Genomic DNA, 23,991 nt, shown 5'->3' on the forward strand with positions numbered 1-23,991 from the left:
GTCCACCAAAACCTGAAGCTGAAAACCCGGTTCATATTACATTTTGTGGAGCTCATTAATATCCGAATGTTTCACACTTGCGTCATGTTGTTTCACAGCCAATGATACCGCATGACATCACTGAAACACAATGACGATGTGCATCAGTTCTCTGGCTCGTGAGATAAAGAAGAAAACGGTGGAGATAGAAGAATGAGAGAACGCTGTAGTTTTGAATCTGTTCATGTCCTGTTTGGACTTTCTCACATTTGCAAAAGATTAGAAGTGAATTAAAGATGGAACATCAAGTCTCTCCATTGAAGACGAGCAGTGGATCTGATCAGATTACTGCAACAGAGTGTGGACACGGTTTATCCCAAAACTGCAGAAATATAGATTTTAGATGAAGCAGGAGGAATCTAAAATGTTGGCTTTAGTTTAGGAAAATATGTTTCTGTGATGTTAGAATAATTTGATAATCTTAATCTCTAATGCAGCTTGTAGTTTGCATCCCTCACTAAAATATGTCCCTTCTTCTTCCACATTGATAAAGGAGAAACCTGATTCACTGATGGTCGAATGTGTAAATGTGCAGCCTCTTAAACATGATGATATTCTTATCTCTGCTGCTTCATGTGGATGCAAACCAGTTATAAAAGAAATCAGCATTTCACAGGATTTCATTTGACAAGAAAACTGAATGAAATGAGAATCTTGTCAAATTAAAAGATGAATGAAAATAATATTTAGTGCCAACTTAATAAACATTGTATGCATTTTAACACCTCATGGAGGTTTTTTTTCCTGAATTCCTGCACAAACCCTGGTCAGAATGTGAAACAGACGAGCCTGTCGCTGGTGTGAAGTGCAGCCGTCACCCAGCGTATGACAGCATATTGCCACTGTGCCGCTCACAGCCTTCAGTGTGATGTGTGCAGATGAAGGGCTGCGGCTGAGGGCTCGGCCAGGCGGCGCGGCCGACCCAGAGAGGAGCACTGGGAGCTGGGGGTTGCAGCAGCAGAGCTCCCCTGGTACCTCCCTAATGAGCTCCACTACTGCCTCCAACATGAGCCCTCGCTCCTCCACGACATCACACACACGCAGGGAGAGAGAGAGAGGGAGAGAGGGAGAGAGGCTCTGCACAGCTGCAGCACAGAACAACAACGTTACACACTCACAGAGTGTGCATGTTTTAACATACAGACACTAACAAGTACACACACACAGTCAAATGTACATGGATGCATAGACCCTCACACACACACTCACACATGCACATCACACAGCTGTTGCAGGGCCCACTCCAACAGGGGCAGAGAGAGAGAGTATTTATTAGAGCGAGGGAGTGAGAGATTCAATATGCATGCATAAACACACTTAAAGGTGCTAGACACACACACAAACACACACACTCACACACACTCACACACACACACAGTTTTTGCTACAGCTGGAGTATAGGGCAGCGTGTTGGCAAGAATCAGATGATGTGATAAGTATCACAACACAGAGGTTTAATGTGCTGAGATATATTTTTATATTAGGCATCGTTAATCGTGCAGCACAAGTCAGGGGTGAGCGGCACGTCTGCAGATCCCGGTCCTCTCTATGATCCACTCTGACAAGTGGATGCAGAGTCACAAGGCTTGATAATGCAACACTAAGCGTGAAAGGAGGATGCTCCTCAAGCTGGACCATTGATAGATTTTAAGAACGACGTCAATACAACCAATCGTAGGCCAACATGCAGAACAAGTAAGCCTGAATAAAAACAGGAGTTTTGCACCATCAGAAGGATGCTTCTTCAAACAAGTGCGTTCATTTTAAGATATTTAAGCTGTGAAGCTCTGCTGCATTTTGCAACATGAAGCTGTGTTTATTTGCAGAATGTGAAGATGTTTTTGTGATTTCCACAAAGAGCTACTTTGGTTCTCTTCCAGCTCATGCAATATGACAGAATCGATGAGAGAGTATGATAAGAACCGGAATCAATTATAAAAAATGGGATAAGAACCAGGCCTAAATCTCACTCAATTGACCTCTACCTCCTGAATGTGTCTCTACCCGCACAGGGCATCTCCAACTCGACTCCACGGCCTCCTTATCCACGACGGCGGTGAATAAGACTTCCAACAATTACCAACACTTACACAGAGACGCCCGATAATGTCTTCTCCGAGAAGCAAACAAATTGAATTCGTTTTTATTCCAGTCAAAGAAATCAACTTCCAGTAATTACCCCACATGGCACAAAAAAACAGACGGGAGAGAAAGGAGGGAGAAGAGGAGAGAAATTTGCAAAGTATATAATTTTTTTGCCGGCCATTTCAACTAATGATATTGTAATAAGATGCCTTGCAATGGAGAGGGAATGGAAAACGTAATTACATGCATTAGTTTATCTAAGCGCTTGTACCGTCGCAGATCCATCAGTTTTTCAGAGCTCATCTGGAAGCCCATGCATCACTGTCACGAGCCGTTTGATGGGGGGAAAACGTGTTCATTTGTTAGCCTCGTTTAAAAGATGGCGCCTCAGATTCACTTAGGCCCAGACGGAGCAGAGCGGTTATGACAGCGCCATTACAAAAAAACACACACACAAAAAAGAGGACAGGGCTGCGGCAGAGCACTCGGCGCCTTGGCAACTTCATCAGCTTTTTGCATTAAGGCGATTACAGTCGATGAGAAGAGCCGGAGAGCTGGTGTGTGTGGTAATAATGAGATGATGATGCAGTTGCAGCCACTCTACCTGGACGGGTGGGTGTCGCTGAGGCTGTGCAGAAGCAGATTCAAGCTCAGCTGTGATTTATTAAACCTAAAAATGCATTTAATTTGGTACTTTATTTACTCTGGGTCTTTCACATTTCATTAGCATGCTAACTGAAGCTACTGTTTTGCCACAGTGTCAACAGGCAGAGGTGAAATGACTCCTCTGGTATGACATGTGTGATCCCTGCAGAGAGTTAAACACAGATGCTGCAGGGTTTTGTCCAATCAGGGTCCAGTATTCATCACAGGTGGGTAACTAACTGATCAGATGTGTAATCGATGATCAGTGTTTTCCAGTAAATTGTTCCTTTAAGAGTCTGTAACAGGAAAAGAAACACACACAGGCTTCTTCTGCAGGACACCATTACATTCCTCAGTCACCGCGTCTCAACTCTTAATGGACATTAAACACACAGCTGAAGAAACACACCAGCACAATCAAGTTAGCGGGCACTTAAAGGGGAGGGGCCCCGGCTCATACATTTGCGTAAGAACACATAACTGTCACAAAATTATATGTCATTATTGAGCATGTCGCATGGATTCCAGCTCTTCTTCTTCAGGCTTAATGGGCTCTGTTTTTTAAAAATGCGGTCAGCCTGCCCCGGTGTTTTAAAGATGAAGACGAGGCGGGGGCGCGGGTGTCATCTCGCCCTCCCCTCCTTTGAGTGAAAGCAAGAATCTGCTTATTCAGTTACATTTCAGAGCCTCGGTTTCCGTTTGCAATCAGCTCGTTAGGGCTGACGGCTTGAAAGGCAGCTATTAATGACACACACACACACACACACACACACACACACACACACACACACACACACACACACACACACACACACACTCGCTGCAGCTGAAGTCCAAGAGAGGCCTGAGTGTACTGCTGCCAGGACAGGAGGTGAGTGTGAAGGCAGGAGAGGCTCAGAGGTAGAGGGAAGACGCCCCCTGCTGGCTCACTGAGGGAAAGCATCTCATTTTTAACATCACGACTGCTTCTTTTCTTTTCACTACATCTGAAGTCACAACCTTTAAATAGACTCAATCTGTTTGCTATCTATAACATGATCTGTTTCAAGGATTTCACATGAATTTAATCTACTTTTCTTTCCTCTCCTGGAAGGATTACATCCCTCAGTCCTGTGTTTACACTTCCTATTTCTTTAATAGTTGGCCTGAATTTGAGTCATATGTTGAGTCTAAGCTGTAATGCAATCACCCACCACAAGCTGGGGCTGTTGCACCGGTTCAAGACTACTGTCATAACGCTTTAAAGCTCCACTACCCAGATGTAAACAAGCACATGCATGTGGACGTCAACCTGCAAGGACTGATTTGTTTTCTGACCTTGGGATTTATCGATTAGTCAAATTAAATATCCATGTTACTGGTGAACGAAACTTGAAGATGAGATCATCTCTGCAGAGCTGCAGGACTTTATAACAATGCTGTTTTTGTCTCTATCAGAAAAGGAAGCTTGTAATGTTTAAAATGCATCAACTAATCGTGCAGCCGTTCTTTTCACACATGATATGAAGAGATCTCTGCACAGAAATCCTTATTCAACATGCTGCAAGTTTTTGCAGCCATGCTTGTGTTTATTTTACGGTTATGTCTTTGCTTTTATTAGCTGTAATGATCGCTTACTGATGATAGTTTCCTTTAAAGGCACCTCAGTGTTTGCAAAGTATCCTGTGATAAACCTCTGTTCAGTAAAGACCAAACACAGGTGATGTTAACGTAGCACACAGGGGATTTAAACTTCCAGAAAGACTGAATTTCATCATTAAATTAAATCAATCGTACTCGTGTGATTTTTTAAAAATCCCTTCATCTGTGTCCTTTCGTTCCACAGCAGGTGAATCATTTCATCCCCAAAGATGGCAGCTATCTCGCTCTGAACTGGAAATCTGAGTATTAATTTTTTGGCAGCTTCTCTTGCATGATTCATGAAAGGGCCGGTAGAGGGCTAATTGTTCAAATTAATTTGCGTAAACGACTAAGCGAGAGATAACAGAATTACATCTGCACTTCCCTGGCACGGGTTCAGCAGTGACGGGCCTCGACAGGCAGCTGCAACGAGATCCTGGCATCCTCGGCAGGAATTAAAAGCCACAAAACATTAATTAATAGACTTTTTGTTACGTTAATCTGCACCAAAAGGTTTAAGGAGAGCGGGGAGGGGAGGGGGCAGAAGTAGGCGGTGTGCATAATGAGAATAAATTAGTTTGGTTAAACATTTAGGAAAAAAAAGGTTCAATAAAAATAAAAGAAGGAGAGCTTCAAGTGGAGGAGTGAACTTTTTGACAGGTTCATTAATCACTGAGTTGTTGCAGTTTGAGCACATTCGGCCTTTGAATCAGGACGCAGCGTTCTCTCTCGGCCGACGAACGACCGCAGAGAGTGGCGGCACTTCTGGGGGAGCGACTGCAGAGCAGAGAGGTTGTAGCGCCATCAATCTCACCACCTCCTCCTCCTCCTGTTCTCCCCCAAATTGAAGGAGCAGCCCATACTTTGCACTTGTCAATTTGGAGCTTTATCTACATGCTAGAGGCTAATGAGCCATCTCAAACTCTTGATGGCCAGGATGTAAATGATCTTAACTAGCTCTCTGTCTGCTGTCACCAGTTAAAGGGGAGGAAGAGGGACCAAGTTTATGTGCAGGAGCCTCAGAGATTGTTGAATGAAGCAAGAACTCTGTGATGATTAAAAAAAATATGCACAAGTGCTCCAAAAATCATGCTTTTGTTTGACAGTCAGGACTTGTTCTGCACGGCATGAGGGAAATTTACCATTTGCATTACATTTTTTAATTTTGAGTTGATTCTTTGAGTTATTATTTGTTATTTATGAGATAAAATATGCAGGAAAAATCACAGAAAAAGTTAAGTGCATTCATTTGTGGTCGAGTGCAGTCATATTTATACACTACACAATGCAGAGAAGTCTCTATACTCTTACAGGAGATGTATTTATAGATAAAAAGAGGAGAGGAGTGTACGTTCAGGTGGATGTTGTTTGCATCGTGTGTGGGCAGCTCAAAGAGGAGAAAGCTGCATGTTTTATCACCTGCTGCACTCACCATCACCTCACAAAGAGATGAAGGTATGACACATCCATGCTGCACTTCTACACCTGGTTATAGAGAGCACTTATACAAGTGGAAATAAATCTGAACTTCTTAAGACAGAAGAAGACAGGAAACAGAGAAGCCTAAAATGCACCTCAGCTGGACCACAAACAGAGCTGTTGATATAAGCAACACGGTGTATCAGACAGCCCCTGCAGAGAAGAACAACATGGCAGCAGAGCGGGCCTCTGAGCATTAGAATCTACTCGAGCGATGCCTGTAATGAAAGCTAAAGCTCACTGAAACTGTGAACGACCTCGGATGAATCACCTTTTCCAATCAGCCCGAGGGGGAGATACAGTTTCCCCCCCTGCAGCGCTTAAACTCCTGTTTTCTCAGAGTCATATGGGCGATGTAAACACCCTGCGAGGAGGCCCATTTCTCATCTGCGGATATTATTAGCATAAATTACGGCGGTAACAGCAGATAAAAAGTGCAGTCAGGGCATCCATTTAGCTCTGGTAAACTTCCCCGTTGCTGCCAGTTCATGATCACCCATCCAAACGGACTATTTTATGCCCGACTTGGCTGATGCATGAAAAAAAGAGAGCGGCGCCATCTTTTATCCCTTTTCTCCCCTGAAAGAGAAAATCGATGTGAGGACACGGAGAGGCCATCGCTTATGTTTGCTCTAGCAGGGAAACAAGCTTGCGTCTTCACGCAGCACAGCTCACCTGGGCCCCGTTCATCTCTGCTCCTACAGCCCCCCCGAGGGCCCTGAATGCACCGCCCACACCGGGAGTATCGACTCTACGCCTACACCTCAGACAGAGCAGGGATCTGACTGTCGCAGCAGGTGTGTTATGTTGTATTTCTCTGCTTGGAGCAGCTAAAATGAGCTGTGTGAAAGACATGTGGCTGACATTATAAGGAAGATAGACTCGAGTGTCCGTGCAGACACATTCCTCTAAACTGTCATGAGGCCTTTCTGCATTTAAAGGAATCTGCAGAGCATGCAGCTGATCAGAATTAAATAACTGGGCCTTTATGTCACTTCTGATGCTCAGAGTTTCCCACTTGAGTCTGACGTCTTCTTGCATTTTTCTAATTCCTGCACTACGTTTAACTTGCAGCTTTTGTTTCCCTTTTTGTGGAGAAACGTTCTGCACAATATTTTCTGGAAGCGTATTGTTGACATCCCTCTGACACTGAGATCAGCCTCGGTAAGTTATGTTCATAAATGCAAAGTTTAAACCAAAATAAACACTGAAAATAAAGAAGCTGAAACTCTGATCCCTCCTCAGAAACATTATCTCTGCTCTCTTTGATTTCTTCATCATTTTTTCCTCCATCTCTTCCACCCCATCACCATTTTTCCAGCCCTGACATCCAGACAGTTGGTGCTGCCATGTTGCTTACAGCCTCATTTTTCTTCTTCTTCTCTTATTCTGCTAATATATTCAGGCTCTTCTTCTTCTCCTGATACATATTCGCTCTTGATTGTGGCTGCCAATTAGCCGGCGCGGCGGTGGCAGTTCATCCATCTGACTTAAAGGTTCCTCGCCACTAATTCTGACGGTCGGGTCAAGTAGCGGAGGGGCCCATTAATTGGAATAATGAAGTCTTCAGTGAGTGATCATCAATGACTTCAGAGTGCTATTAATCCTTTAAAGAAATCATCTCTTTATTTTTAATGTTTAGCTTTATCGTCCAGCCAGCTGCTGCAACATCTCATTTATCCCCGACTTAATAAACATCATGCATGTATGATTTCTCTCTCTCTGCTTTATTTACTCTCACGTCGTTTACTTCAATCTGTCCTACAACTCTCTATACATCACGTCGTTTGTTTCCCTCTACCCCTCCTCTTCTTCTTTTCTCTCTGTCCTCCCACTCCTGCTTTTTCTTTACTCTTACATACTTCCTCTCTCTGTCCTCTCTGATTCCCTCCTCTCTCTGTTGCATCAATTTTAATGTTTGTACCTAAAAGACATGGGATAGCAGGAATCTGGAGGGACATTAGGCCATGTTGCATGACATAAAACATATCTTCTAACATGAGGCACTGTCAGACAGCAGCTACCGTTATTACTCAACATTTCTCAGGCTGAAGAACATTCAGACTCACTCAAATGTGTCCAAGATGTTTGTTTATATCCCTGACTTAAAAATCAAACACTATCAGGTGGTTAGATTAGCTGAAGAGGGTTAAAAGGGGAAGTTAGCTGTCAAATGTCTTCCTGCAGAGTTATTTTACAACTATCTGAAACTATCAACATATTTGATCATGTCCTGTAAGCATGCAACGCAAAGCACTGTTTCCTGCAGTGTCCTGCAGAGCGATGCAAAGTAACACAATGCAATGCACACAATGCATTATTATGCAAATGTATGCAGAACTCTTGGCTATAATATCTACAACACCAATGTATTACAAAATAAAAAATCCCACATGTTTGATTCTGATGTAAATGGCATTTTAACATGGGTGTTAATGGGGATTCATGGCTTGTGGAGACAACCTCAAGTGGACACTGGAGGAACTGCAGCTTTTTTGCATTTCTGCAAGACTTCCTGCTCCCCAGATTTTGCTGTTTGGAGCCGAGTTTGTGCAAAAAACTGTAAATAATAAATGTGCATGGCCACTGTGTTTTGAATCAAAACACTGATGTGTCCTCTGGTTGACAGGGGAACGGCTTTGATCTTATTCTAGAACACAGCGTCACAAAGTTGGACCGTGACATCAGGCTTACTGCAGACTATAAACCAGAGGTCTCAACCAGATCGTCATCACCACTTCAAGTAGTCTAACTACCAGTCGGTACTTTGCACAGCCTTCAGAGCATTCACAAACCTATCCACTAAACTCTTACATCCAGACGCTTCTAGTTAATCTAAAGCAATGGACAGAAGAAACAGAAATCAGAGGAGGTGCAGAAACATGGAGACAGCAAACAGCAACATGAGAGACGACGGCTGGCAGCCTGAGTCCTCCGTGAAGGAGGACGAACTGTCTCAGCTGAAGGCAGAAAACGCTCGCCTGAAAGAGCAGCTTGAGGAAGCTCATCATCTGCATTACCTCCGACACGTCGCTGCAGAGAAACAAGCAGGAGAGATGAAGATCCAGCTGGATCGGGCTCACTTTGACCTGCAAAATGCCAACAACAGAGCTGCAGCCTCTGAACTGAAGCGACAAATGATGAGGCAGAGATTCATGAGGCAAAGCACTACTGCTGCTCATGTTTCCACAGCAGACCAAGTCACCCAGAGCCAGGAGAAAGATACATCAGAGCTGATTGTGCAGCTGCAGGCAGCTCATGAAGACCTGCAGAAGTGCACAGAAAAGCTTCAGGCCAACGAGGACAGTGACCAAGACGCTGAGGAAGAGCAGCGGGACAAAGTCAAGACGCTGAAAGATGGCATCTTTAACCTCGGTGAGAAGCTCCAGCAGGACCAAGCTGCCTTACTAAAGAGAGCTACAAAGATTGTTCCCTGCACTGAGGACCAGAAGAAGCTGTCAGAGGAGGTGCAAAAGATAAACGTGCACCTCCAGGAGCTCCAGATGGATGTCCTGAAGCAAGCCCTGAGTCTGAAGACCCCTGGAAAGGAGAAAGCAGCTCCTAATATGTACCAGTGGGTAAGGACTCACAAGGACCAGGAGCAGCAGACTGACCAGCTGCAGGAGACCACAGAGACTCCCACTGTGGAGCAAGACCTGCAAAAGGTGAAAGAAGAAGCTGCAGAGGAGATGAAAAACATGCAGACTGCCTTCACCACTCAGCTCCAAGACCTCCAGAAGTTCAACAATGAAATCATGGCTTCTGAGAAGGAGGCATTGGACCAGCTGAAGCTCCAGCAGGAGGAGTGGAAGGAGGAGAGGAGCTCCCTTCAGAACACCATCCAGCTCCTCCTCACTACCCAAAAGAAGAACACTGAGGAGTGGACGGAGAAAGAGAAGGAGATGGTCGCAAGAATGGACAAGCTCGACGACAGGATGGCAGAAATGACTGCTAAGAAAAAGAAGAAGAAGAAAAGCTGGCTGAAGAGACTCTTCACGTGCTCCAGCTCTGGAGACGCCGTCTCTTAGTCCCACTGAGAACATCTTAATGTGCAAAACAAAAATAAAAAAACATGCATATTAAGTTTTATGTCTGTTGAGGTTCATAAGTGTCATTTTGAAGTCAATACAACATTTTTAAGGTGTGGTTACTTTCTCCTCTGTGAGGACACGCATGTGAAAACTGAGTCACATTTCAACATTTATTAATATTTACTTTATTTGTGTTTGTTTGTGAAGCCCTCTGAAAGTTTGTGGCATGAATAAAAGAAGCGATTACCACTTCTATCAATATTAAAACCAGCGTTATTAACTTCAGAGGTTTGTTTGGTGTCTCCCGTCAGGATGACACATGGACTCTGAAACTAATCAATGAGTTTGATATCTGAAGCATCAATCTTCTTCAACAGGAACATGACTGAGTCTGTTTGAAACATCTCTTCATTCACCTACAGTATCTGTACACACAGCCATCACTCTCTCATCCATTCATACGTCAAAGTGTCCGTGCAGTTATAATGTGCGGTACAGTCCTCAGACATTACTCACAGCGACAGTGACGGAGTGACTGCCAATAATCCAAACACACACACACACACACACACACACACACACACGTCACACACACTCTCTGAGACTCTGCTGGAGTTCACACATGAACGATGGACCTGATTCAGACGTCTGACAGCGACTTTGAGCCTCTGCGCTCTCACGGCGTTGGCCCGAGTCAAATTGTTCATTTTTCGTCTAATCGTGCCATTTATCAACACGCCGCTCCGCCGCGTCACAAAGTGCAGCTACGCTAACGAGAAGTGAGGAGCAGGCATCACTCAGGTCTCAGACGAGAGCTTCAGCAGGTACGGTTCAAACGCTGTGAGGTTAAGGCGACACGGCGTGTATTTACAGACCCGAGTGCAGAGGTGAGACGATAATGACGTGCAATTTATACCAGAGTGCCTTAAATGAACTCTGTGGAGGCGCTGAAGGAAAGCTGACCTCTGACCTTTAAAGGAATAATAAGGAGGTCATGTCTGTAAAGTTTGGGATACTGTGAGGAGTTTAAATCAGGTCATTAAACAATCACAACTTCATATCAACACATGCATCTTTTAAATCTGACTCTTAATTTGGATTTTATTTTGTCTTATTTACTTTTATTTTTCATATTTAACATGTTATCATTTAAATGAAGTCATTTTTCAAGTCTTCTAAAGTCTTTTCTTCAGGCTGCATGTTTGTATGAAAGCTGCTTTTTAAATAAAGTTAAGTTGAGTTATCTCAACTGGAAAAAAAGGAACAAAACAAACCAGAATTTAATGATTTTGTTCAATTGTTTAAAACATGTTTTAAGGCCTCAAAGCCGAACTGCAAGGACGTTTTTTGTCTGCAAAATTTAACATACATAATTACTTTTTTTTCACAGTCACTCTGAAATAATCTGTTTGTGAACAACACTTTAAATACCTTCAATTTAACAATGCATGCATTTCTAAACGCAGAGATTAAAAGGCATTAGTTTAATTTTGCATCTTTTGGTGTTGTAGAAATGTTCTTTCATAAAAATGCATCCTTCTGCAGCCCTGTAGTGATAGTTAGATAAAAAAATAGAGAGTTTATTAATGTGTTATTTATCTGTGCATTGATTTAAACACCTGTTTGTTTAACCTGATGGATCCTGAAGGTGTTATAATAAATGTTTGACTGTCTGGAGAGATCACACAAAGACTACAGGATAACTTTAACCCTTTGAACGACAGTAAAATAATAAAATGTATAAAAAGCTTCTCCTGCATCAGAAGAAGTGTCTCCTAAAAATCTCCCTCTCTGCAGAGCTCAAACTCCTGCAGCTGTTTCTGAGTCTGCACCTCTCACTCATCTCGTCTCAGGATGAACTCAGCACAACACAAACAGTCCATTTACCCATTCTGCATCCTATTCTCGCAGACCATTATGAGGCGGAGAGGAATGATGGAGAGATTAATCTTGCTTTGATAGAAATATGTCACTTTCTGCAGCTCATGATGGATGTGATTTATCATTCCGGACAAATCTGCGCCCGATCGTCCCTCCTCCTGACAGCTCTATCGCCGCTGCAACGTCCCAAAATGTCACCTGTTGTACGCCCACTGACCTTCTAATTTTCTAATTCAATTTAGAGAAGAAGTCCCCTCCCGTCCTCGCCGCGCAGCCCGAATCATGAAGCAGTAATAACAATTACACACCGTGACCGGCTCCAAAACCTGCAATTCAAAGCCCAAGTAGTCTTTTATTAGGCTGCCCGGTTAAATCAATCTAAATCTAAGCATAATAAGTCTCTAATCAGGTGCTGGGCAGAATAATAGGTTGTCACGCTCCAGGAAAAATAGGCAATCATGGAATGTTTTCTTTAATTAGGCCGGCTAAAGTAGAAGGGCACGGCGTGAGCGCGGGACACATTCATCATAGCCAAGGTGGGAAATTACTTCAATTACTCAGGAAGGGGAGAGTGAGCAGAATCACACCAGTCACACACACCAAGGAGACGAGGTGGAGAGGAAGTGCTCATGACACAGAGGAGGCAAGGACAGAGGAGGCAAGGAGGGAGAGGAGAGAGGAGAGGAAGTGCTCATCACACAGAGGAGGCAAGGAGGGAGAGGAGGAGACGAGGTAGAGAGGAAGTCCTCATGACACAGAGGAGGCAAGGAGGGAGAGGAGACGAGGTAGAGAGGAAGTCCTCATGACACAGAGGAGGCAAGGAAGGAGAGGAGACGAGGTAGAGAGGAAGTCCTCATGACACAGAGGAGGCAAGGAGGGAGAGGAGACGATGTGTAGAAGAAGTCCTCATGACACAGAGGAGGCAAGGAGGGAGAGGAGACGAGGTAGAGAGGAAGTCCTCATGACACAGAGGAGGCAAGGAGGGAGAGGAGACGAGGTAGAGAGGAAGTCCTCATGACACAGAGGAGGCAAGGACAGAGAGGAGGAGACTAGGTGGAGAAGAAGTCCTCATGACACAGAGGAGGCAAGGAGGAAGAGGAGAGAGGAAGTGCTCATGACAGAGGCAAGGGCAGAGGAGGCAAGAAGGGAGAGGAGAGAGAGAGGAAGTCCTCATGACACAGAGGCAACGACAGAGGAGAGGAGGAGTTAGGAAAGAAGGTTGGGATGAGAGGAAGGTAGAGAGGAAATTTTAGGAGGGACAGCAGACTCTGAAACATTTTAAACAAAAGAGAAACAGAAAATAAAAACGACTGACTCCTGAGAAGTCTCAATCTGTCTACAAACTATAAACAAACATGAAGTCCACTTCACCCGGCCTGAACCCTGATCCCTCCTCCAGATCTACTCAGAGAGACAGAGAGGTCTCCATCAGGATCACAGAGAGGAGGTAATCAGACCGGGGATCTGTGTCTCACTAAGGCGATCAATACGAGGATTGCAGTGTGTTCACATCTTCAACTGTGCAGGATTATCAGGTTGAGGCGATCCATCAAGACCTGAGAGGAGGTCAATGTCCGAGCAGCTGGGACTGTGACGGCGTGATCTCTCAGACTCTCATTTATTTATTGTATTAACTTATTTTATATTTTGTGTGCACTTAAAAGAGGGTAAAGCCGTACACACCATGTTTACAATCCTGTGAATTAATTTTAAACACTTGATCCAAAGTTGCATCCTTTTTCTGTCTTTCATGCAGATTATTCAGAACAAATGTGAGAATAAAAAGCTGAATATGTATTCTTATTACTTTAAAACCATGGTATTTATGCAAAAACATTGCAATTTTTTAACTTTTGTTGTTACTACCCTCATTATTCTTTCTAGTTTTGCTCCACAGGCCGCGCGGTGTAAAACTAAACCTCTGATCCTGTGTGCAGATCTCACCTGGACTGAACTCACCTCCACACTGAGGAAGAATCAGCGTCGTCTTCTCTTGAAGGGAAGGAGAGCGAGGACACATCATGGACTCTTTGTACTGAGGAGTCTCTGAGAGAAAGAAAGAAGAGTTCAGATCATTCAAACACAGATGCAGCTTTGTTGTTACTTCATGATGAAGATGAGGAAGAGACAAACAACTCTGCGAAGTTTGTATTCTTTATTAAAATCTACTTCACAATGCATGGAAACCTTCTGACTTCACCTCCATCTCCTCCTCCTCCCTCCATCCTCCTCTCCTCTCTGCTCCACTGACCACACAGCTCCATCCTAATCCCAATTTTTGTTGTAACGGCAATCAATCATTTCTGCTTCTCGTCTATCTGCTATTGATGAATGACCAATTATTTGTGGTCTAATGCGCAGAGGAACGATGACCCGCGCAGACAGATCAACTCTCTCTTTCCCTCCTTCCTCCTCCGGCTGATGTGACACCGAGCAGCGGTGATGGATCGTATCCTTAAACTGTTATTACGTTCATAATGTGGCGCTCAGATGTGACAGCTCACTTAGTGTGGACTCCACTCTGACATAAATACATATTGTTTCAGTGAAATGAGACGATCAGTAACAGCCTTTACATCTGAAATAACTCAGGTAGGCTCTGTGAGCTCTCTCTCTTATACTCCTACATGAGGGTGTTTTAATCTTATGATTAATTTGTTGCATCTTTATCATTTTTCTTTGTAATTTAAAAGGTGTGATTTTATTCTCCAAACGTGTCTGAGCTTACCTGTTCGTTCTTCTTCAGTGGAGACGGTGTTCGTGCTGCAAACATCCTCACACATGCATGAGAAGGAAACTGGAAAATAAGGAAACATTAAGTTAGTGCTGCAAGTAGATTTAAATAGCAGGACTTCTGCATGCAGTGCTGCATCATTACCTTCCTGTTTCACTGTGAATAACTCATGTATGTTATTAAACTCACATTAACTAAGAACTATTTAACCATTGCACACTTTGAATTATCTAAAAGTGCTGTTTAATACTGTTGTAAGGTGATTTTTAATCCCTGATGAGCTGCTTGTAATATCATATTTGGCCACTAGATGGCGACATTTCACCACACAGTCTATTTATTCAATATGCAGATGGTACATGGTTTAAAATTCAATATATTGACTCTAAATAAATAAAGAAAATGTAATAAAACTACAGAAACATACAGTTAGTGCTTCATGTGAATGTAACCTGCAGGACTTCTGCATGCAGTGCTGCGTTATTACCTTCCTGTTTCCCTGTGAATAACTCTTCAATGTGTTATTAAACTCACATTAACTAATAACTATTTAACCCATGCACACTTTGAATTATCTAAAAGTGCTGTTTAATGCAGCTGTCAGGTGAATACTCCTGTTAGGCATGTTCTTAAATATGCATTATGTCGAATAAACTCTTTAATGTGTGCTTCAATGTGACAGCATGTGAGTGCATGAACTGATCCATATTAAATATGCATCACTTAGTGTGTGTACCTGCAGCAGAGTTTAGCTAATGTTTGACAGCTAGCTGAAGTGTAGCATAACAGTGTCTGTGTTTGTAAACAAGGAGAGAAATAACATGTTTATATTGGTAAATAAACTCACTGAAGTCCACACAGGGTCAGGATCCATGCAGAGCTTCTTGATTCACCTTAATGTCGAGTTATTTCATAAATAAAACTCTATTAAATCACACTTTATGTTAAAAAAAGGTTTAAAGGTCGTTTACCTGCAGCCTTGATTGGAAACACCTGGGGGAGTGACGTCAGGAGCCCTCGTGATTAGGTGGTGAGTTCACTGACCAGTCAAAAAAAAAGGACATTCATGTGTTTATTACATATGCTGCTTTTCTTATGCTTATTATACAATAGTAATGGACACAAAATGTGAAAACATAAATTTGTTTTCAATTTGTGATTAATTTTTATTATAAGGGGGACAAATGTGGGTAATAACTCATTTAAAAAAAACATTTTTTTCAATTAAAAGTTTAAAAAACAGATATTAAAGATGATTAAATCACGTTTTATCCCTAAATAGTTCATGCAATTTACAAAATATGATTTAAAATAAATACTACACCATTTCCTGTCAAATGTATGCGAGTTAATAGTGAATAAGTGATGAGCTCTTGAGGCTGACTGGTTCAGTTCTCCCTCCTGAATAAGGGTGATGGAGGCTCGGTTTATGGTCTGACACTGCCCTCCTGTGGACAAACATTGGAACTACAGGATGACACAGATTCTGCTTTAATACAATTAACTGCAGCCTAAAGTCATTTATTAAAGCAGCATTAGAGCATTAATATTAACAATACATTATATATTTAATAAATAACAGATATAAACATTTTATTAATATATTTGTAGTTAATATGTTACATTTTAAACGTTTTAAAGAGATTAATGTGCTCATTCAGCTCACAGAAATAAAACTAGGGTCTAAATTAAAGCTTAAATTAATTCTAAATAAAATAAAATTATATAAAATATTTAATTTTAGTAGAGAAATGCTCAAATAGACCTCTACATAATTAAACATCTAAGTTTAGAGGAAAAAGGTGTAGAAGAAGAACAGTCCTTCTTCTTCGTCGGTGGAATAAAATGTAAATGATAGGATCAAAACAGACAGACGTCTCACTCCGCTTCTCTTCTGATGGCTTGAATCACGGAGGCTAATCTATAGCAGATATTATATACCTAAAATAGAAAAACGAAGAAGAAAATGTTTTCAGTTTGTGCTCCTAGACTTCATCAACCTCTGAGTTAATCTGTATTATTAAATATGGATTTGAAACATTCACTTACCCAGAATATAACTTTCGCCAGGAGTGAAGTCAATCAAGTTCAGAGGAAGAAGGTGTCGAAGAAGAAGAGCAGTCCTTCTTCTTCGTTGGTGGAATAAAGATGTTTTAATAATTCACCTCTGAGTGCATTAAACATGTTAATATGTTCCTCTTGGTTCATAAGGATCCAGACTCAATAAACTGTTATTAAATCACATTTATTCTCCATTTAAAAACTATCCAGGTTAGATGAGAAGAAGCTCCATTTATCTCACAAAGGTTCCTCTTTTGTTTTCATCCTAAAAACATGACAGACTATATTATGACACTTTTTTTTACATTTTAATTATATATTAAAATAAGACAGCTATACACTATATATTCTTGATATATTTGTAGTTAATATATTGAATTTTAAACGTTTTAATGAGATCAATGTGCTCATTCAGCTCACAGAAATAAAACTAGGGTCTGAATATGAGCTTAAATTAAAGCTAAATAAAATAAAATACTATAAAACATTTAATTTGAGTAGATAAATGCTGAAATACATTTCTACATAATTAAACATGTATGTCACAAGTCACCTTGATGATTAAAACAGATATTAAAGATGATTACATCACGTTGTATCCCCCAAATAGTTCATGAAATTTACAAAATATAATTTAAAATAAATACTACACCATTTCCTGTCAAATGATATGCAAGTTAAGACCATAGACTGTATAAAATAGGTTATGAGTGAATAAGTGATGAACTCTTGAGGCTGACTGGTTCAGTTCTCCCTCCTGAATAAGGGTGATGGAGGCTCGGTTTATGGTCTGACACTGCACTCCTGTGGACAAACGCTGGAACTACAGGATGACACAGATTCTGCTTTAATACAATAAACTGCAGCCTAAAGTCATTTATTAAAGCAGCAATGAGGATTAATATTAAGAATACATTATATATGTAATAAATAACAGATATAAACTATATTTTATTAATATATTTGCAGTTAATATAATGAATTTTAAACGTTTTAAGAAATTAATGTGATCATTCAGCTCACAGAAATAAAACTAGGGTCTAAATATGAGCTTAAATTAATTCTAAATAAAATAAAATCATAGTAAATATTTAATTTGTGTAGAGAAATGCTCAGATAGAGCTCTACATAATTAAACATCTATCTTCCAACATCCCTTTATGCTGAAAACAGATATTAAAGATGATTAAATCACGTTTTATTCCCCAAATAGTTCATGCAATTTACAACAAATAATTTAAAATAAATACTACACCATTTCCTGTCACTTTATGTGAGTTAAGACTGGATAAGAGTGAATAAGTGATGAACTCTAGAGGCTGACTTCAAGGCTATAGCCTTTTTCATCCTTATGACAGTCTCATGACAGTCTATACTATGACACCTTTAGAGATGTATATGTATGAAGGTGTATATTCATGTTTAGTGTATTTAATGGCAAAAAGGCACCAAACTTGCAAAAAGTTAAAATTTTCAGGTCAAAATCACCAAAACAGTCAAAAAGTGGGTATTTACACCCCCCTTGCGGTCAAGGGTATGAATTACAGCTGCAGTTCATGGGTTTTCACCACCAGATGGCGTAGTTTCCCCACATAGATATGCCACGGTGACAACACTGTAGTTTGAAGGTTACGACAGTCAAAATATTAATAATTACTGTCTAAATTAATAAACAATAAATTCACAAGCTCGGCTCTTTTGATATTTGAGATATCTTTATGGTTTTTAATTGATTTCATATCTGCTGTGTTGTTTAGCTTGATTTAACACAGCGGTTCAGTGCTAATAAAAGGATTTCTTGGATTTATTTAATATTTAAAAAACAGTAAAATCATTATATAGTCTTAATAACATGACACTCTACAATAACATGCACTAATATCAATTTAAATTGTATTTTTTAATATCGTTATCGGCCGGAAGCAGAAGCTCGGTGACCGGAAGAAGCAACGACAGTCCTTCTTCTTCGCTGGTGGAATAAAATGTAAATGATAGGAGCAACACAGACAGACGTCTCACTCCGCTTCTATAGTGATTCAAGCCATCAGAATAGAAGCGGAGTGAGACGTCTGTCTGTGTTGCTCCTATCATTTACATTTTATTCCACCAGCGAAGAAGAAGGACTTCCGGTCACCGAGTTTCTGTTTCCGGCCGATAGCGATATTAAAAAATACAATTTAAATGGATATTAAAGCATGTTATTGTAGAGTGTCATGCTATTTAGACTAAATAATGATTTTACTGTTTTTTAAATATTAAATAAATCCAAGAAATCCTTTTATTAGCACTGAACCGCTGTGTTAAATCAAGCTAAACAACACAGCAGATATGAAATCAATTAAAAACCATAAAGATATCTCAAATATCAAAAGAGCCGAGCTTGTGAATTTATTGTTTATTAATTTAGACAGTAATTATTAATATTTTGACTGTCGTAACCTTCAAACTACAGTGTTGTCACCGTGGCATATCTATGTGGGGAAACTACGCCATCTGGTGGTGAAAACCCATGAACTGCAGCTGTAATTCATACCCTTGACCGCAAGGGGGGGGGTAAATACCCACTTTTCTACTGTTTTGGTGAATTTGACCTGAAAATTTTACCTTTTTGCAAGTTTGGTGCCTTTTTGCCATTAAATACACTAAACATGAATATACACCTTCATACATTTACATCTCTAAAGGTGTCATAGTATAGACTGTCATGAGACTGTCATAAGGATGAAAAAGGCTATAGCCTTGAAGTCAGCCTCAAGAGTTCATCACTTATTCACTCTTATCCAGTCTTAACTCACATAAAGTGACAGGAAATGGTGTAGTATTTATTTTAAATTATTTTTGTAAATTGCATGAACTATTTGGGGAATAAAACGTGATTTAATCATCTTTAATATCTGTTTTCAGCATAAAGGGATGTTGGAAGATAGATGTTTAATTATGTAGAGCTCTATTTGAGCATTTATCTACACAAATTAAATATTTTATATGATTTTATTTTATTTAGAATTAATTTAAGCTTTAATTTAGACCCTAGTTTTATTTCTGTGAGCTGAATGAACACATTCATCTCTTAAAACGTTTAAAATTCAATATATTAACTGCAAATATATTCATAAAATATAGTTTATATCTGTTATTTATTACATATATAATGTATTCTTAATATTAATCCTCATTGCTGCTTTAATAAATGACTTTAGGCTGCAGTTTATTGTATTAAAGTAGAATCTGTGTCATCCTGTAGTTCCAATGTTTGTCCACAGGAGTGCAGTGTCAGACCATAAACCGAGCCTCCTTCACCCTTATTCAGGAGGGAGAACCAGGGGAGAACTGAACCAGTGAGCCTCAAGAGTTCATCACTTATTCACTCTTATCCAGTCTTAACTTGCATATAATTTGACAGGAAATGGTGTGGTATTTATTTTAAATTATTTGTTGTAAATTGCATGAACTATTTGGGGAATAAAACATGATTTAATCATTTTTAATATCTGTTTTCAGCATAAAGGGATGTTGGAAGATAGATGTTTAATTATGTAGAGCTCTATTTGAGCATTTCTCTACACAAATTAAATATTTTATATGATTTTATTTTATTTAGAATTAATTTAAGCTTTAATTTAGACCCTAGTTTTATTTCTGTGAGCTGAATGATCACATTAATCTCTTAAAACGTTTAAAATTAAATATATTAACTGCAAATATATTAATAAAATGTAGTTTATATCTGTTATTTATTACATATATAATGTATTCGTAATATTAATCCTCATTGCTGCTTTAATAAATGACTTTAGGCTGCAGTTTATTGTATTAAAGTAGAATCTGTGTCATCCTGTAGTTCCAACGTTTGTCCACAGGAGTGCAGTGTCAGACCATAAACCGAGCCTCCATCACCCTTATTCAGGAGGGAGAACCAGGGGAGAACTGAACCAGTCAGCCTCAAGAGTTCATCACTTATTCACTCTTAACCTATTTTATACAGTCTATGGTCTTAACTTGCATATCATTTGACAGGAAATTGTGTGGTTTTTATTTTAAATTATATTTTGTAAATTGCATGAACTATTTGGGGGATACAACGTGATGTAATCATCTTTAATATCTGTTTTAATCATCAAGGTGACTTGGAAGATACATGTTTAATTATGTAGAAATGTATTTCAGCATTTATCTACTCAAATTAAATGTTTTATAGTATTTTATTTTATTTAGCTTTAATGTAAGCTCATATTTAGACCGTAGTTTTATTTCTGTGAGCTGAACGAGCACATTAATCTCATTAAAACGTTTAAAATTCAATATATTAACTACAAATATATCAAGAATATATAGTGTATAGCTGTCTTATTTTAATATATAATGTATTCTTAATATTTTTGCTCTATTGCTGCTTTAATTATTGAGTTTAGACTGCTGTATATCAGAATCTGTGTCATCCTGTAGATCCAGCGTTTGTCCACAGGAGGGCAGTGTCAGACCATAAACCGAGCCTCCATCACCCTTATTCAGGAGGGAGAACTGAAACAGTCAGCCTCAAGAGTTCATCACTTATCCACTTTTAACTCACATGAATTCATAGGTAATGCTGTGGTATGTATTCTAAATATTTTGTTGTAAATTGCATGAAGTATTTTGATGATAAAATGTGTTTAATCATTTGTAAATTAAATGTTTTATATCATTTTATTCATTTATCTTTCATTTAGGACTTAGATTTAGCCTTCTAGATTTATTTTCTGAGGCATACAATCACATTAATCTCAGGAGGTAGAGGGTTAGTTTCATTTCTTTGATTATTTTCACAAATTCTGACAAACTAAAAGAAGAAAGAGTGACTCTATTTGAGAGTAAGGATCATTTACAACTAATTTAGACTCAAGTAGGTTTTTTACTTTATTATTATTAACCCAGCATTTGGTTCATAACTTGTTACATTTTGCATTTATCAAATGGTATGCCTTTAAATTAAAAAACAATGCATTAAAGTCAAAATAAAGACATTGGTTAAGACATAAATTTGACTTCAGTCCTCAAACAGGATTATTTAAAGTTCTAGAGACAGGTACGACAGGTAGTGTGAGATTTCCTCATTAATCTATCATATTTTCTTTCCTGTCTCTTGTTCATATTCTAAATAAATGTTGCAGGAGTTGTTTTATTCCTGCTGTTGCATTAAGAGTCTCAGTAATAAGTCGATGTAAATGCAGCCTTGCAGAGCTCTCCTCTGACTCTCTGAAGTGTTGTGAAGAAAAGTCTTTCAGTCCCATTTCATTTGTCAAAAGGCTACTTAAGAATGAAAGATGCTCCCCTCCTCATCCTGTTTTTTTTTTTCTCCCAAGGACGTATGAGCTCATGCTGCTGGCCGGCTGCCTGGAGGAGGAGGAGGAGGAGGAGGAGGAGGAAGAAGAAGAAGAGGGGGAGTAAGCATTCATCAGGTGCATTACGTCACCACGGGCCAATCCTCTGCTCTCTGACACGCTGAGCGCTCGCAGCAGCGTCTGTTTCACGTGGGGGGAGTTTGGCTCAGAGAGACACGAGCTGAGTTTCACCTCGAGGACGGGGTCACCAGGTCGATTCAGGTTCAGTTCAAACCTGCAAGCGCCCCGCTGTGATGCGTGTAACACAAAACAAGGCCTAACATGACCTGCAGGATTCAAATGTATTAAAATGACCTGAGGAGATGAAACTGAGACAGAAATCCAACAACCTGAGTCCAAAAAGAGGAGATGAATGACTTCCTACTGTACTCTAAATATTAACATCAGCCTTATTTGACATATGCACCTTTAAGAACAACTAAAGACCTCTCTGCATGGTGGTTAATTGTAGAAAACACATTTTGCATGCATGTAAGATAAACATCTATGTATCTTGGTGCATTTGCAGCTATTTCACCTCATAACAAGCTCTATCATATCATGAAATAAGATGCTTTATATGAACACGTCTGCTGAATGTGACCTGTGTGAAGCATAATGAGATATTTGAGTTGAAGTTAGACAAAAACACTTCCTAAGATGTGATTGTTTTGCAGAGAAGGAGTGCAGATTTCATCCCTCTGAGTTCTGATGGGCTTCAGGTGCTTTACTCTCAAACCTGGTGGCCATAGCTCCTCCTCTTTTTCTCCACAAACACCTGCAAGAAAGAAATCACAACAAGGTGGGCTGGTGGCCTAGCGGTCTAAGCACCACACGGATAGAGGTTGTAGTCTTCGTCACAAAGGTTGCAGGTTCGATTCCCCACCCTTCCTCTGCTCTGTCCTGTCTCTCTTCAGCTCTCCGGTCAATAAAGGTGAGAAATCACAACCAGAGGTCTATAACATTTTAAAATCACAAAGCTGCTCTGATATCTACATCCTGTCCTCCTCTCACAGCTCTGATGCTCAGATTTGTTTTACTTTCTGGTCAAAAGTTCACTGAAAGATTGCAAAATTCACAAAAACAAACATGATGCAATAACTGGGAGGCTTTCTATTTGCAGATAACGTGATTAACTTTGCTTATATAAGTCTGCTTTTGTTCTGGACTGAGCCAAACAGGCCAAAGATAAAAGAGGCAGAAGTTAGAAGAAGGAGAAGAAGCCAGACTTTTGAGAGAACAGGTCTGTTGTTTTAAGGAAGCAAAAAGCTTCCAAGGTCACAAGAGCTGCAGAGTTTACAGGATTTACAGAAACCTGGGGGCTTCAGATCTTACTCTGGAGGAAAAGCCAATAAATGAATGAACTTTCTGCTGCCTTAATTAGACAAATCAAGTGTTAAAGGTCATCAGAACCTGCAGAAACTTGTGCTTCTTTAATGTAAGATCTGTAAAAAAGCAGCAGAGCAGACGTACCTCTGCTCCACACTGTCCCAGACTTTAAACTAAAACAATGAAACCAGAGCAGAGCCTTCTGGAGGTGCTGCAGGACTAAATCAATGAAGCATCTGTGATGGGCGGAGCCAAATCCAATCACCCAATGACTTACACGCCCTGCCCCCACCCTCCCCTCTCACACTCGTGCCAGCTCTGTACATAAGACGATCACTGAGCTTTAATAGCATGAAGAGAGAGTTAGATCAGATAGCGAGCTGGCAGCGCTATCAAGCCGCGTGTTTGGAGCAGCGATGACAGCGCTGGCACAAACAGGGAGTGCTGGAAGCTGGACTCAGACCAGCCGGGGTTCAGTGTGTGTGTGTGTGTTATATGAGTGTGTGTGCATGTGTGTGTGGCGCCTGTCTGGCTTTTGGCTGGAGGTTGAAGCCTGTTGGAATCAGGGAAATTTAAGTGCAGAGGCCAAATGTGGTCCACTTTTAGAGGAACAAGCAGCTGCAATATGCATATTTTATGATATCAATGTAACAATAAACACACTGCACTTTAGATTTTCAACCTGCAGCCTCTGATTCCTTCATTTTGGGGGGCTTGGTTCACTTCC

The 23,991-nt window shown here is 40.3% G+C and overlaps 1 protein-coding gene and 1 long non-coding RNA gene across 2 annotated transcripts in view; one reads left to right on the top strand and one right to left on the bottom strand.

The window, feature by feature from the left end:
* zeb2b (zinc finger E-box binding homeobox 2b) overlaps positions 1 to 16,017 on the bottom strand; it is a 381,554-nt gene extending 365,537 nt beyond the window's left edge. Inside the window, exons 1-4 of the mRNA XM_034677852.1 lie at positions 15,839 to 16,017; positions 15,486 to 15,553; positions 14,509 to 14,577; positions 13,740 to 13,826 (exon numbers count right to left, since the gene is read on the bottom strand). The gene's annotated coding sequence lies outside the window, so the exon portion shown is untranslated. The remainder of the gene's footprint in view (positions 1 to 13,739; positions 13,827 to 14,508; positions 14,578 to 15,485; positions 15,554 to 15,838) is intronic.
* A 4,047-nt stretch (positions 16,018 to 20,064) lies between these two features.
* LOC117808387 lies at positions 20,065 to 23,945 on the top strand. Its single transcript, XR_004630284.1, has 2 exons — positions 20,065 to 21,157; positions 21,918 to 23,945. It is a non-coding gene; the product is annotated as an uncharacterized LOC117808387 (long non-coding RNA).
* The last annotated feature ends 46 nt before the right edge of the window (positions 23,946 to 23,991 follow it).

Source organism: Notolabrus celidotus, chromosome 24 (genome assembly GCF_009762535.1).
Source record: "Notolabrus celidotus isolate fNotCel1 chromosome 24, fNotCel1.pri, whole genome shotgun sequence".
NCBI classification, from domain to species: Eukaryota; Metazoa; Chordata; class Actinopteri; order Labriformes; family Labridae; genus Notolabrus; species Notolabrus celidotus.